The sequence below is a fragment of the Macaca nemestrina genome, chromosome 5 (genome assembly GCF_043159975.1).
Source record: "Macaca nemestrina isolate mMacNem1 chromosome 5, mMacNem.hap1, whole genome shotgun sequence".
NCBI lineage: Eukaryota > Metazoa > Chordata > Mammalia > Primates > Cercopithecidae > Macaca > Macaca nemestrina.
Window position 1 is genome coordinate 134,221,256 of NC_092129.1, and position 15,310 is coordinate 134,236,565.

The 15,310-nt window shown below is 34.9% G+C and overlaps 1 long non-coding RNA gene across 6 annotated transcripts in view; it reads right to left on the reverse strand.

Moving 5' to 3' along the window:
- The window catches only part of LOC105490904 (uncharacterized), a 129,083-nt gene that overhangs the window by 105,872 nt on the left and 7,901 nt on the right, over window positions 1-15,310 (reverse strand). For all 6 annotated transcript variants that reach the window (XR_011623676.1, XR_011623674.1, XR_011623678.1 and 3 more), the window contains exon 2: window positions 10,492-10,598. This is a non-coding gene — a long non-coding RNA (uncharacterized lncRNA). The remainder of the gene's footprint in view (window positions 1-10,491; window positions 10,599-15,310) is intronic.

A 15,310-nucleotide genomic window follows, 5' to 3' on the forward strand; every position in this document is an offset into this window, starting at 1 on the left:
GAAAAAACAGATTTAAACTGTATCTTCGAACAAATGGACTTAACAGATTCTTACAGAACATTCTACCCAACAACTGTAGAATATACATTCTATTCATCAGCGCATGGAACTTTCCCCAAGATAGACCATATGACAGGACACAAAACAAGTGTCAATACATTTAAGAAAATTGAAATTATTTCAAAATGCTCAAATGATAATGGAATAAAATTGGAAATCAACTACAAAAGGAACTTTCAAAACAATGCAAATACTTGGAAATTAAATTAACTGCTCCTGAATGATTATTAGGTCAACAATGAAATCAAGATGAAAATTTAAAAATTCTTTGAAGTGAACCATAATAGTGACACAACCTATCGAAACCTCTGGGATACAGCAAAGGTGGTGCTAAGCAGAAAGTTCCTAGCCTTAAATGCCTACATCAAAAAGTCAGAAAGAACACAAATAGACAATCTAAGGTATAGGAACTAAAGAAACAAGAACACACCAAACCCCAAACCAGTAAGAGAAAAGAAATAATCAAGATCAGAGCAAAACTAAATGAAACTGAAACACAAAAATATGAAAGATAAATGAAACAAAAAGCTGGTTCTTTGAAAAGATAAAGAAAATTGATAGACGATTAGCAAGATTAACCAAGAAAAGAAGAGTGAAGATGCAAATAAGCTCAACGAGAAATAAAATAGGAGATATTACAACTGACACCACAGAAATACAAAAGGTAATTCAAGGCTATTATGAACACCTTTACATGCATTTAAAAAAATGTAAACATGAAATAGATTGACTATTTTACCAATCAGTTTTCACCACTGTAAACAAGACGTGTCATCAGTCCTATAAAAGTGTCATGACTGATAACAGTGATAGAATTATTATCTTTAAAATAATCAAATCAGAATATTACAAAATATATGCATAGTGACAAAACCACATAATTATGACAGCTTTCATTCTTAAGTATGATTTTATTTGAAAATAGAAATGATTTGCTATTTTTCATGAGTTTATAAATGAGTTACGTCCAAATAGAGCCTGTAGATCCTAAAATAGTATTCTTTCATATTCATCTTTTTATCCACCAGAGGACATAATTGCTATGTGGCAAGGAAGGATTTCACTTAAGAAAGCAGAGAATGGTTTATACAAATCCTCCTTTCTTCATAACTGTGGATATATTTAAGTTGCAAAGCTCACAGAAATACTTGAAATGTAGTTACTTGTTAATTTTTAGGAGTTACAAATTTCTTAATGATTACGAGGGACAGACATCAATATGGAGAAAATTTAGTTCACCTTCTATTTTGAGGAGCATTGCAACTTAATGATGTCTTTGTGCCTAAAATATTATTACAAATCTTAATGAAATATACATGAAAAACAAAGAAACTATTGGGGTAGCCATGTACTCTGCTTTTTCAGTAATGATAACCTATGATAGCCAGTATCTCTAAACTTCCAATCTAATGCACATCTGCATAACAACTTCTGGTTCTCCAATTTATGAGAGTATTAATGGAAAAAGAAAGTTCTAAATGTCTTGTGTTGTCTCCTGGATTCTATTGAGGATAAATAACGAGGAACTTCTGATGAACAATTTTACCAATATCTTGGTAAAGTTAAAACAGAGTACCCATCACATTTAATAAACATTAGTTAAATTCACGTACACATGTGTGGTTGATACGGCCTTTGTTTAATAATATTTTAAGTCTAAGTATACATATTATAATTATGAAATTAAAATGGGTATAGTTATATGTAAAATACCAAGAGTATAAAGAATAATTTCTGCCCGCACCGCCCTGCCCCCGCGCCAAGATGGAGGCTCCCTCCATCGCCCAGGCTGGAGCGCAGTGGCGCCATCTCGGCTCACGGCAAGCTCCGCCTCCAGGGTTCACACCGTTCTCTGGCCTCAGCCTCCCGAGTAGCTGGGACTACAGGCACCTGCCACCACGCCCAGCTAATTTTTTGTATTTTTAGTAGAGACAGGGTTTCACCGTTTTAGCCAGGATGGTCTCAATCTCCCGACCTCATGATCGGCCTGTCAGGGCCTCCCAAAGTGCTGGGATTACAAGGGTGAGCCATCGCGGCCGGCCATGGAATAATTTTTAAGTGCTTTTAATTCTATCACCCAAAGGTACATCTGTTAAATATTATATTCTTCTTCTCTTCCTCATCTCTTCTCTATTTACCTAGCTGAATGAATACAGTAATAGACAGACATATATGAGTCTATGAAATCTGATAATGTGAAGTGAGGATTTGTCTTATAGAAAATGATACTAGAGTTTTCTATATTCAATAATTTTCTAGCTTGAGAACTCCACCATTTGCCTGGCACATAATATCTAAAAGACTTCCAAAAACTTTATTCTGGAAGCTTTTTGTACTTTCCTATTACAGCCCATGGGAACTAGACAAATGACTGTTTTCTTTCACTTCTTTAAATATTCTCCCCATTTAGGTTATTGACCATGAACTATAGTTAAAGCTGTGGTTTGTTTAATAAATATTTGAGTACCTACCCTCTATTAAGTACTGTTCAAGACTTGGACATACAGTGATGAATAAAATGCACATTGTCTATACCGTTGCAATCAACATTAGAGTCACATTAAACAATTTGGTAGAATTGAATGGCATAGGAAGAAATTTATACAATTAATGGTAAAATCAAACTTGCGTGAAGTTCGTAAATCTTCCCTGATTTAGTTACCTCAAGCGTGACACTAATGAGGCAAAAAATGGCTGTATGTATACTTAGTATATGGGTGGGTGGGAAGGAGGCTAGTAGCATGTGATTTACATAAGGTAGTGGTATAGGCAAAGGCATTAAGACTGGAAATAACACAAAAGAAAAAAAAAATGAGTCATTCTAGGTGGAATGTACCTTACAAAGAATTGGGTAAGATACAAACATGGTTTATCTCATTGGACGATGCACATCATGGGCAACGTTAATAATCTGAGGCTTTAATAAAACAGAGGATAATTGGAGAGTTTTAGACAGAAGAGTAAAATAATCACTATCATTTTCTGTAAGTCCCTAATTGTCATGTAAAGGATATTCTTGGCTAGGTGCGGTGGCTCACGCCTTTAATCTCAGCACTTTGGGAGGCTGAGACAGGCAGATCACGAGATCAGGAGATCAAGACCATCCTGGCTAACAGGATGAAACCTCGTCTCTACTAAAAATACAAAAAATTTACGCCTGTAATCCCAGCACTTTGGGAGGCCGAGGCGGCCGGATCACGAGGTCAAGAGATGGAGACTATCCTGCCAACATGGTGAAATCCCGTCTCTTACTAAAAATACAAAAATTAGCCGGGCATGGCGGCGTGTGCCTGTACTCCCAGCTGCTCCGGAGACAGAGGCCGGAGAACTGCTGTAACCCAGGAGGCGGAGCTTTCAGTGAGCCAAGATCGCGCCACTGCACTCCAGTCTGGTGACAGAAGGAGACTCCTCTCAAAGAAAAAGAAAAAAGAAAATTAGCCAGGCATGGTGGCACGTGCCTGTAGTCCCAGGTACTCGGGAGGCTGAGGCAGGAGAATTGCTTGAACCTGGAAGGCGGAGGTTTCAGTGAGCCGAGATCACGCCACTGCACTCCAGGCTGGGTGACAGAGCGAGACTCATCTCAAAAAAAATAAAAATAAAAAATTCTCGAAAGAGAAAGAATGATATATAACTTCATCTAGGCTAGGAGATGGTGCAATAACCGAGGTAAGTAATAATAGGAATTAGGATTTCAAAAGAAATTCAAATAAATTAATGAACTCACATAATATTTACATAAAGAAGTTGATGTCTGGGTGATTAATTGAATCTAGAGGCTAAGAGTGAGCAAAGCATCAAATACAAATTTCATGTACTCTAGAAGCAAGGTATTTGTTGAGCTATTTGCTGAGATAGTAAACACTGGAGAAGAAATAAATTGGGGGACGGTGGGGAATTGTCATCTAATTCTTAGAGAATTTGGCCAGAAACAGATGTTAAATAGAAAGAGTAAATGTGTCTTTGTGAGTCAAGAGAAAACTCTGCAATATAGATTTATATTTGGTAATTTTCCATATATGGTTAGCAACTGAATACATGAGAATAAATAAAATTTCCTCTCAGAGTTAGAAAGTAGGCCTCAAGTAGAACATCAAATGATTCTAACATTTAATTACTAATCTCAGATAAATAATATGTTAAAGAAGAAAATTTGAAGGGTAACAGAGAACTTGGTGTTACTTAAGAAAAGGAAAAATAATGTTTAAGAAAGAAATAACATTGTAATGTAGAAGACTATCTGTTATCTGTATGTCAATGACTTTCTAAGAAGAAACAATCACAAAACCAAAGACAGTTTGATTTGATATTTAAAAATAAAGCTATCTCAATCAGAGCACAATCTAAACAAATATAAAGTCAAAGACATTACACATGAGAAAATGAAAGCAAACTCATATTCTCAATATGTAATTGAAAAGAAAATACAAGTTTAGACTTTGAAACGATGACCTAGTTCTTCTGGTTTTCAGAACCTATACCTAAAGCAATACTATGAAGTTCAGATAAGCAAATAAAGGCTCCTAACTTTCTGTGGGGGCAGAGACGAGACAGGGTTGTTATTTTGGAATTGACCTGCACAACTAGACCTTTTCTGAACATGAGGTGTAAATGCATGCAAGTTGCCCATGAACCATATATTAGCAAACAAGGGGAAAGTCAGTGTGAGATCATCTATGGTTTCCTAGAAAAGTGAAGGGACATCAACAACAAGAAGCGCAACTGAAATTCAGGACTCAGGAAGGTTCCCAAGTGACTACCAGTGTATTCACTTAAGTCAAGAGAACTACAAGAGACAGGAGCTTAGTCTTAAGGTATCTAACAGACTACAGCAAGCATAGCGCTTGTGTTCATTGATACCATTTCAAATGGGGAACACTTGTTTTTTCCCTCTCCTCTGTCCTCAAGTCCAGCTGCCAGAGGTTTAAGACCAGATAGTTACTTGGAAGGAGAATGAAAAGACACCCCTCCCCGTGTGCTCAATGTGAGATTACAAGAAGTGGACTTGAAAGAATAGAGAATAATTAGTGGCAAATCAAGTTCAGAATCTTGTTTACTATAGTAGAGAATGTATTTAAATGTTGCATAGGGGCTGGGCTTGCAAATTGATAAGACTGCCTGTTAGTTCAGATTGAGAAAACTGTCATCACTCTGATGATATTTTACCCAGTGACTACAGAAAAATGTTTCCTACTGAATAAAATGTAAGAGTATGACAGACAAAAAATGACATTTTGTTGATGACAAAATTTGTATGTATTCAACATAGCTCATAAATACCTTATATAGAAGCTATAAGGAAAGGAACTAAAGTGTTGAATAATTTATCTTTCAATATGGTATTATTGGTGATTTTATTTTTACTTTATATTTTATTTTCCAAATTATATCTAGGGAGTGTTTTCTTTATATTTTATAACTTAAAATAGAAATTTTAAAAAGTCTACTTAATGTTATTTCTGTAAATCATGATTGGGGGATCATCATATTTATAATGAGATTATTTTTATAAATCTTTAAAAGACATTAGCACTTCTATTAGAATGTGGAAGAATTAAGGAGAATAAAGAGAAATTCGTAATGAATCACTTGCTATTTTTAAAGTGTCGATAAATAAGAAATAAAGAAAACTAAACATATGGCTCATTTTTTTAGAATTAATCTTCAGGTAGATAGATTTTAGTTCACCATACAAGTATATAATGTTTAATATTTTATGTCATATACATATAATTATATAATGTTTAGTGCTTAATATTTTATGTTATATTCCAAATATGTTATTTCCAATTTAAAATATGAGACATCAAAAATTGATGAAGTTTTGAAAAGTAATGAAGATATCTAATGCTAATTATTTTGTTCTATACACTTTCTCCACCACTGATAATCTTTTCTCCAAAGATCTAATCACCACAAGATGTTTAAACTCCATTTATTTTCCAGGGTAATTTTTCAATTAGGGAAAGAAATACAGCTGCTCCAGTTGGACTATCAACTGATGAGTGTCATTGACATCTACAGAAAGTGTTGTCTCTTTCATTCTCTTGCTGATGAATTATGTTAGTTCCCCAAAACAAGCAAAAATAATAATTTCCGATTATTTACAGAACCAATGCATCTTGAAATTATGGTATCTTAAGTCTTATCTCATGAGCTCATTTATTTCCTTTTGGTCACATATTCTCACTCTAATTTTATTGATGTCAAAACACATTTCTTTTCTTTGCATAGTGTTTGACTGAAATAACTTTGTTCTGTAGCTGAGTAACATTTTGCACAAGAAGCAGCTTACTTCTTATGATACTAAATAAATGAATTAATGAACAAATTAAATGTCCAACTGCTTAATTAACTCTATGTTTTGGTCATTGTATTAAAGTAAACAGGCATTAGAGACCGCCATTATAATAATGAATGCTTTGGTACTGTGGTTATTTAGTAAGATACACTTTTAAACAACAATATAACATTTGTAAATATATATACACCCAACACTGAAGCACACAAATATATAAAGTAAATGTTGTTAGATCTAAAGAGAGAAATAGACGGAAATACAATCATAATAAAGTTCTTCAAAACTCAACTTTCAACACTGAGCAGATCATCTAAACAGAGAATAAATAGAAACCTCAGACTTAAACTATATCATAGACCAAATGAACTTAACAGATAGTTACAAAACCTTCCATCCAGCCACTGCAGAATACACATTCATCTCAATTACACATGCAACATTCTTCAGGATCAATCGTATGTCAAGCCTCAAAACAAGTTTTAACAAATGTAAGAAAATAAAGATCATATCAAATATCTTTGTAATCCATAATGGCATGAACATAGAAATCAAAAGGAAAAAATTTTAGAGACATTACAAATACATGGAAATTAAATAACCAATGAGTCAATGAAAAAAAATAAAACAAAAATTTAAAAATTCCTTGAGACAAATGAGAATGGAAACACATCATACCAAGACGTATGGGACAAAGCAAAAGATGTTCTAAAATGAAATTTTATAGTACTAAATGCCTATGTCCAAAAAGAAAACAATATTTCTAATAAACAACCTAACCACGCACCTCAAGGAACTAGAAAACCAAGAACAAATTAAACTCAAAATTGACAGATGGAAGGAAATAATAAAGCTCAGAGCAGAGATAAATAATATAGACTTAAAGAAATTCAAAGATCAACATAAAGGAGAGTTGTCTTTTTGATAATAAAATGGACATACCTTTAGCCAGACTAGGAAAACAAATACAAATAAATGAAATTAGAAATGAAAAAGGAGGCATTACAACTGATATTACAAATATATAAAGGTTAGTAAAAGACTGTTATTCACATCTATAAACCAACATATTTAAGGGCATAGAATACATAGATGAATCATTGGACATGTACAACCTACCAAGATTAAATTATGATGAAAACAAACAAACAAACAAACAAGCAAACATACAAACAAAAATCCTGGAGCAGGCCAATAGCAAGTGAGGAAATTGGATCAGTAAGAAAAAGTCTTTCATCTAAAATAGCCCAGGACTTGATGATCTCCCTACCGAATTTTACCTAACATTTAAAGAACTAATACCATTTCTTCTAAAATTATTTCAGAAAATTGAAGAAAAGGAATTCATCCAAACTCATTTTATGAGGTCAGCATTATCCTGATTCCAAAACCAGACAAAGACACAGCAAAAAAAAAAAAAAAAAAAAAAAGGAACACACTACAGGCCAATATTAATGATAAACATAAATGTAAAAATTATCAGTAAGATACTAGCAAATAGAATTCAACAGCAAATTAAAAAGATCATTCCCTATAAGCAAGTGGAATTCAATCCTAGGGATGAAAAATTAAACATATAAAAATCAATAAATGTCATACACAACATTAATAAAAAGAAAGATGAAAACCAAACCATGTGATCAATCGATGCAGAAAAAGTGTTTGACAAAATTTAATATCCCTTTGTGATAAAAACTGTCAGCAAATTTAGGTATAGAAAGAACATACCTCAACACAAAGGTCCATATTGACAAACCTACAGCTAACATTATAGTGAATGGGAAAAAGATAAAAGCATTTTTCCTTTATGTGGAACAGGGCAAACATGCCAACTTCGATCACTTTTATTCAACATAATACTAAAGGTCCTAGCCAGAGCAATTTGGCAAGAAAGAGACAAATCAAATAGGAAAGAAGAAAGTCAAATTGTTCCTGTTGGCAGATGGCATAATTTGATATATGGAAAACTCTAAAAATTCCACCAAAGTACTGTTAAAACTAATAAAACATCTATGTAAAGTCACAGGATACAAAATCAACATAAAAAATTAGTAGTATTTCTGTATATCAATAACAAACTACTTGAAAAAGAAATCAAGAAAATAATTCCATTTACAATATTACAAAAAATAAAATACCTAGAAATAAATGTATTCAAAGAGATGAAAACTATATAACATTGATGAAAGAATTTGAAGAAGACACAAATAAATGTAAATATATTCCATGTCCATGGGTTGCAAAAATTTATATTTTTATATTTTCCCTACTATCTGATATGATTTGGATATTTATTCCCTCCAAATCTCATGTTGAAATGCAATCCCTAATGTTGGAAGTGAGGCCTAGTCAGAGGTGTTTGATCATAGGAGTAGATGCCTCAAGAATGACTTAGCATCATCCCTTTTGTGATGAGTGAGTTCTTGCTTTTAGTTTGTATGAAAGCTTGTTGTTTAAAAGAGCCTAGCATTTATTTTGTTTCCTTTATCACTGTATGACATGCCAGCTACCCTTTGCTTTCTACCGTGATTCGAAGCTCCCTGAGGCCCTCATCAGAAGCCAAACAGATACTGGTGCCATACTTATAGAGCCTGCAGAACTGTGAGCCAAATCAATCTCCTTTCTTTATAAATCGTCCAGTCTCAGCCCAAAGTGATCTACAGATATAACTGCAATCCTTATCAAAATACAAATTACATTCTTCACAGAAATAGAAGCAAAAACCCTAAAATTCATATGGAACTACAAAAGACCTTAACAAGCCAAAGTACTATTGAGCAAAAAGAGCAAAGCTGGAGACATTACACTATTTGACTTCAAAATATATTACAAAACTAAAGTAACAAAAGCAGAATGGTCCTAGCATAAAAACAGACACATAGACAAATGGAACAGAATAGAGAACCCAAAAAGAAATTCACACATTTATACTAAACTGATTTCTGTCAATATTGTCAAGAACTCCTACTGGGGAAAAGGCAGTTTTTGAAATAAATGGTGCTAAAAAAATTGGATATACAACTGCAGAAGAATGAGACTAGACCCCTACCTCTCACTATATACAAAAATCAACTCAAAATGTATTAAGAACCCAAACCATAAAACTACTAAAAGAAAACACAGGAGATATGCTTTAAAACTTTGAGCTAGGCAGGCAATTGAAAAAAAAAAGACCTCAAAAGCATGGCAACTAAAGCAAAAATAGGCAAATGGGATTAGGTCAAAGTAAAAAGGTTTTGCACCTCAAAGAAATAATTAACAGAGTGAAGAGACAGCCTACCAAATGGGAGAAAATATTTGCAAACTATACAATTTACAAGGGGTTAATATCCAGAATATATAAGAAACATAAGTAACTCAGCAGCAACAACAACAAAAGTAACCCAATTAAAAAGTAAGGAGAAGATATTGTAGACATTTCTCAAAAGAAGATATACAAAAAGCCAATGTGTACATTATAAAATTCTCAACAACACTTATCATTAGGGCAATGCAAATAAAAGCCACAATGAGATACCACCTCACTCCAGTTAGAATGGCTACTATAAAAAAAGACAACAGAAAACAAAGTTTGGTGAGGATACAGATAACATAGAACACTTAAACATTTTCAGTGAGATTGTAAATGGAAAACAGTATTGTGGTACCTGAGAAAATTAAAAATAGAACTATCACACAATCCAGGAATCCCACTATTGAGTATATATCCAAAGGAAATGAAATCAGTATGTTGAAGAGGTATTTGCACTACATTATAAATCAAAACATTATTTACAATAGCTGAGATATGGAATCAACTCAAGTGTCCAAAACTGGATGAATGGATAAAGAAAATTCAGTATGCATATGCAATGGAATACTATTCAGTCATAAAAATGATTGATATATTTTTATTTGCTACAACATAGATGGACTTGGAGGACATTATGTTAAGTGAAATAAGCCAGACACAAAAAGGCAAATACTACATGATGTCACTTACATGTGGAATATTAAAAATAAGAAAAAGAAAAATAAAGAGAGTTGATATAATAAAAGCAAAAAGTAAAACTATGGTGTATTGGTCTGTTTGTGTTGCCATAAGGGGTTGTCTGAGACTGGGTAATTTATAAAGAAAATAGGTTGATTTTGCTCACAGTTCTGCAGGTTGTTCAAGCATGGAACCAGCATCTACTCAGTTCCTAATGAGGCTTAATGAAGATTTTACTCATGGCAGAATGTGAAGGAGGAGCAATTGTGTCACCTGGCAAGGGAAGGAGCAAGAAAGAAAGGAGGAGGTGTTAGGCTTCCTTAAACAACCAGCTCTTGCATGAACGAACATGGCAAGAACTCACCCATTACCATGGGGAAGGCACCCTGAGGCATCCACTCCCATGACTTAAACACCTCCACTAGGCCCAGTCTCCGACTTGAGGGATCACATTTCAACATGAGATTTGGAGGGAACAAATATCCAAACTATATCATTCTGCCCCCTTGCCTCCCAAATCTCATGTTCTTCCTACATTGCAAAATACAGCCATCCCTTCTCAACAGTCCTCAAGAGTCTCTACTTCTTCCAGCATCAACTCAAAAAGTCCAAAGTCTCATTTGAGACTCCAAGGCAAGTTCTTTCAGCCTATGAACCTGTAAAATCAAAACAAAGATATTTATTTCCATGGGACAAAGATATTTATTACCAAAGGTATGATATACGCTTTGGGTAACATTCCCATTCCAAAAGGGAGAAATCAGCCAAAAGAAAGGAGTAACAGGCCCCATGCAATTCTGAAACCCAGAGGGCAGACATTAAATCTTAAAGCTCTAAAATTATCTCCCTGTATACTGGACCCACTGGTGTAGTGGGTGGGCTCCCAAGACCTTGAGCAGCTCCACTCCTGTGTCTTTGCATGGTGCAGCCACTGTGGTTGCTTTCACAAGTTGGAATCTGATTCCTATGGCTTTTTTTACACTAAGGCTGCAAACTATTTATGACTGTATCATCATGGGGTCTAGAGGGTGACGGCCCTGTTCCCATAGCTCCACTGGCAAGTACCACAGTGGGGACTCTGTGGGGGCTCCAACTCTGTATTTGTCCTTGGCACTGCCCTAGTAGAGACTTTGTGAGTGCTTTGCCCCTGTGGCAGGCTACTGCCTGGGCATGTAGGCTTTCCAGTACATCCTCTGAAACATAAAAGGAAGCTTCCAAGCCCTTTTCACTTTTGTATTTTGCACACCAGCATGCTTAACACCCTGTGAAAACCACCAAGGCTCACAACATGTGCTCTCTGAAGTGGTGGCCTGAGCTCTATCTAGGGTACTTTGAACCAAGGCTTGAACTAGAGTTTTTGAGATGTAGGGTGCAGCACTTCACAGGAGAATCAGGGTAGTGAGACCCTGGGCTTGACCCCAGAAACCATTACATTTTCATGGGCTTCTGAGCCTGTAATGGGAGAGGCTGTCCTGAAGACTTTAGAAATGCCTTTGAGGCCTTTTTCCCTTTGTCTTAACTATTAGCACCTGGCTCCCTTTTAGCCCTGCAGATGTCTCTAGCAAGTGGTTGCTCTGTAGCCAGCTTGCATTTCTCTCCTGAAAATGTTTTTTCCTTCTCTAACACATGGCTAGGTTGAAAATTTTCCAAATTTTTATGCTCTTCTAACTTTTAGTTATAAGTTCCAAACTTAAGCCATTGCTTTGCTCCCACATCTGATCATGGGCTGTTAAAAATCAGGCTACATATTGAATGCTTTGCTGTTTAGAAATTTCTTCCACCAGACACCCCAGGTCATAATTTTATGTTCAATCTTCCATAAATTGCTAAGGCATGGATACATTGCAGCCAAGTTATTTGCTAGCGCATAACAAGGATGACCTTTGCTCTGGTTCCCAACAAATTCCTCATTTCCATCTGAGACCTCATCAGTCTGGACTTCACTTTCTATATTTCTATTAGCAATTTTGTCACAACCACTTAGCCAGACTGTAATAAGTTCCAAACTTTTCCTTGTCTTTTTATCATCTTCTGAGCCCATCAAATTCTTTCAGCTGCTACCTGTTATCCAGGTCCAAAGACACTTCCATGTTTTCAGGTATTTCCATAGCAATGCCCCACTCATTAGTATCATTTTGTTTTGCATTGCTATCAAGGAATATTTGAGACTAGGTAATTTATAAAGAAAATAGGTTTATTGGGGTTCATGGATATGCAGATTATATAATCATGATGCCAGCAAGTGCTTGGCTTCTGGTGAGGCATTGGGAAGCTTTTACTCATGGCAGAAGGTGAAGGGGGAACAGATGTGTCACATGGCAAGACAGGGAGCAAGAGAAAGAGGAGAAGTTTCTAGACTCCTTTAAACAACGGGTTCTCATATGAACTAACAAAACAAGATCTCACTCATTATCATGGGGAAGGCACTAAGCCATTCATGAGGCATCTGCCCCCATGACCCAAACACTTCCATACTAAGGCCAACATCCAACATTGGAGATCACCTGTCAACATGAGATTTGGAGGAGACAAATATCCAAACCATATCAATTGGTTTACAAGACACTGGTGAGGGGAGAGAGAAGGGAGGGATAGGGAGAGGGAGGTACAAAGTTATGATTAGATGGGAGGAGTAAGTTCTGGTGTTCTATTGCACAGTAGGGTGACAATGGTTAACAGTAAGGTATCGTGTATTACAACATAGTCAGAAGAGGTGATTTTGAATATTCTCACCACAAAGAAATGATAAATACATAAGATGATGGATACACTAAATACCCTAATTTTATTATTATATGTAACATAAATGCATCAAACATCAAATTATACCCATAAATATGTACAACTACAATGTGTCAATAGAAAAGAATGACAATAATAATATATGCCTATAAAAATGAGAATAAATAAACATCAATTTAAAAAGGAAACAATTAAAAATTGCTCAGTCAAACTAGACATGGTTTAGAAGGGTAGAGAAAGCCAATTCTGAAGAAAGTCAGGATAAAGGAGAACACCACAAGCTGTAATTGAGAATAATTTTAAATTGGAACTTGAAGTGACTTAGTTTGGGTTTAGAGATGATGAAATAAGGATGTTTAATGGAGAAATTGTGGGACTAAAAATGGCCATGCCAAAGTGTGCAATGATGACTGCAGCCAGTAGTTTGATCACCTGAGATGTTGGTTACTAAGCTGAAAACATGGGATGGGATAAAAACAGGAAATTCCTCAAATATTAACCTGAAGAGTCTGGACATCTTTTTTGTAAGAAATGGGGAAGTATTTCAAGTGTTTTAAAAAATAAATGAACTGAAAGTATATAAAGAAAGCAAATTTTAGGATTGCTTTGTGCTATGTAAAGACATATAACACACAAGACTTAACAACTTTAAGCAAAGGAAGTGCCATTGAGGCCACTATAATTGGCTTCCACATCTCATCTGCAAACATTGCTGTGATCCCTGATGAATGAAAAAATGCTGTGCCCATGCCTATGGAAAATTGGTGTGTATCCTGGACTAGTAAATCATGGAATTGGGAAGGAAGAAATGTCCTAGTGTGATTAAGGAACACAGATAAAACAGTGATTCTCAACCTATTTTTAGTATTTGGGATACATTTTAGTATAAGAAAAAAATGAAATTGTATACTTGGAGTAATTATATTATTTAAAATGCGTCTAGAGCATTAGCAATCCTATAAAGCCATGAAGACTCATCATATTATTCAGTTGGCCATTCCTGAGGCCTGTGACATTGCACTGTCTTTGTTTTCTCCCATCTCATTAGGAGGCAAATTTCTCAAACATCTCTTCCCTGCTAACTTGATGTTAAGTTACATCTTAATTCTCGGGTTCACAAGGAATTCCTGGGCTGCGGCATGTGTTATGTCTCTCTCAGCAATGAGAATTTCATGACAGGCATTGCTATAAAAATATATATGCTCAATTATTATAAAAAACCGTTTCATTTGTTGATGAAAACTTGACAGGCAAAACTGGAAAAGGTTTGTGATATACCATGGTACCTACTTCATGCTGGCTGTGTCCCTTAAAGATAAATGTACATATACATGCATATGTGTATATATACATACACATACACACACTGTTTCTTAATATATCACCATGCACACACTCTCACACTAGGAATAGTGAACATTTATTCATATAATGTCTTCAGCACAACTCAGGAAAGGAATGATGCTCATAGGAGATAATGGGTCATACCTCCTATGGAGTTGAGGATTTTCTTAAATTCAGGTAGGATATTATGATTATGATTTGCAAAGTATAATGTAAGCACATGTAATTCATTTTGTTAAAAGTGGCAACTGCATTTTAGAGAATATGGACCTTCAAGTCAGATTGATTTAGATTTAATCCTTGGTTCTCTGTTAATAGTTGACTACTCTGGGGCTAGTTAATAACCCATTTAAGCCTTATTTGCATCTGTTACAAAATGAGGGAAATAATAACTACTTGTTAGAATTATGGTACAAATCATAAATAAAATATAAAAAAAATTTTAGCTTATGGTCTGACAATGGCACTCAGTGGTAACAGAGTGAGGGGTAAGCCTTAGCATTCTACTCATTGAGAAGTTTTCCTCCAATTCCTTGGTGCTTAAACTTCAGAGGAACCTCATGTAGTGCCTGGGTATTAACCAAAGAGCCCAGCAAGAGTTTATGGTCAGGGAAAATTTATGATATGCATGAGTGTTGGGGTGCATTTAACTAGCTAAATGCTCAGAGATGTGATATATTTTTACTAAATACATTGAATTACAATATCTCATGAACTTGCCTTCTTCTAACCACTTGAGAAAGAAATTTGAATCACTAAACAGAAAGAGGATCTTAAGATTATGCACTTGAGCAAATTACTTGCTAATTTCTATATTCCATTTTAATTTTAATTGAAGTGCAATTTAATATCTCCTTATCAGAGCAAAGTATTTTTACATTTAGCATATCCTCTACATA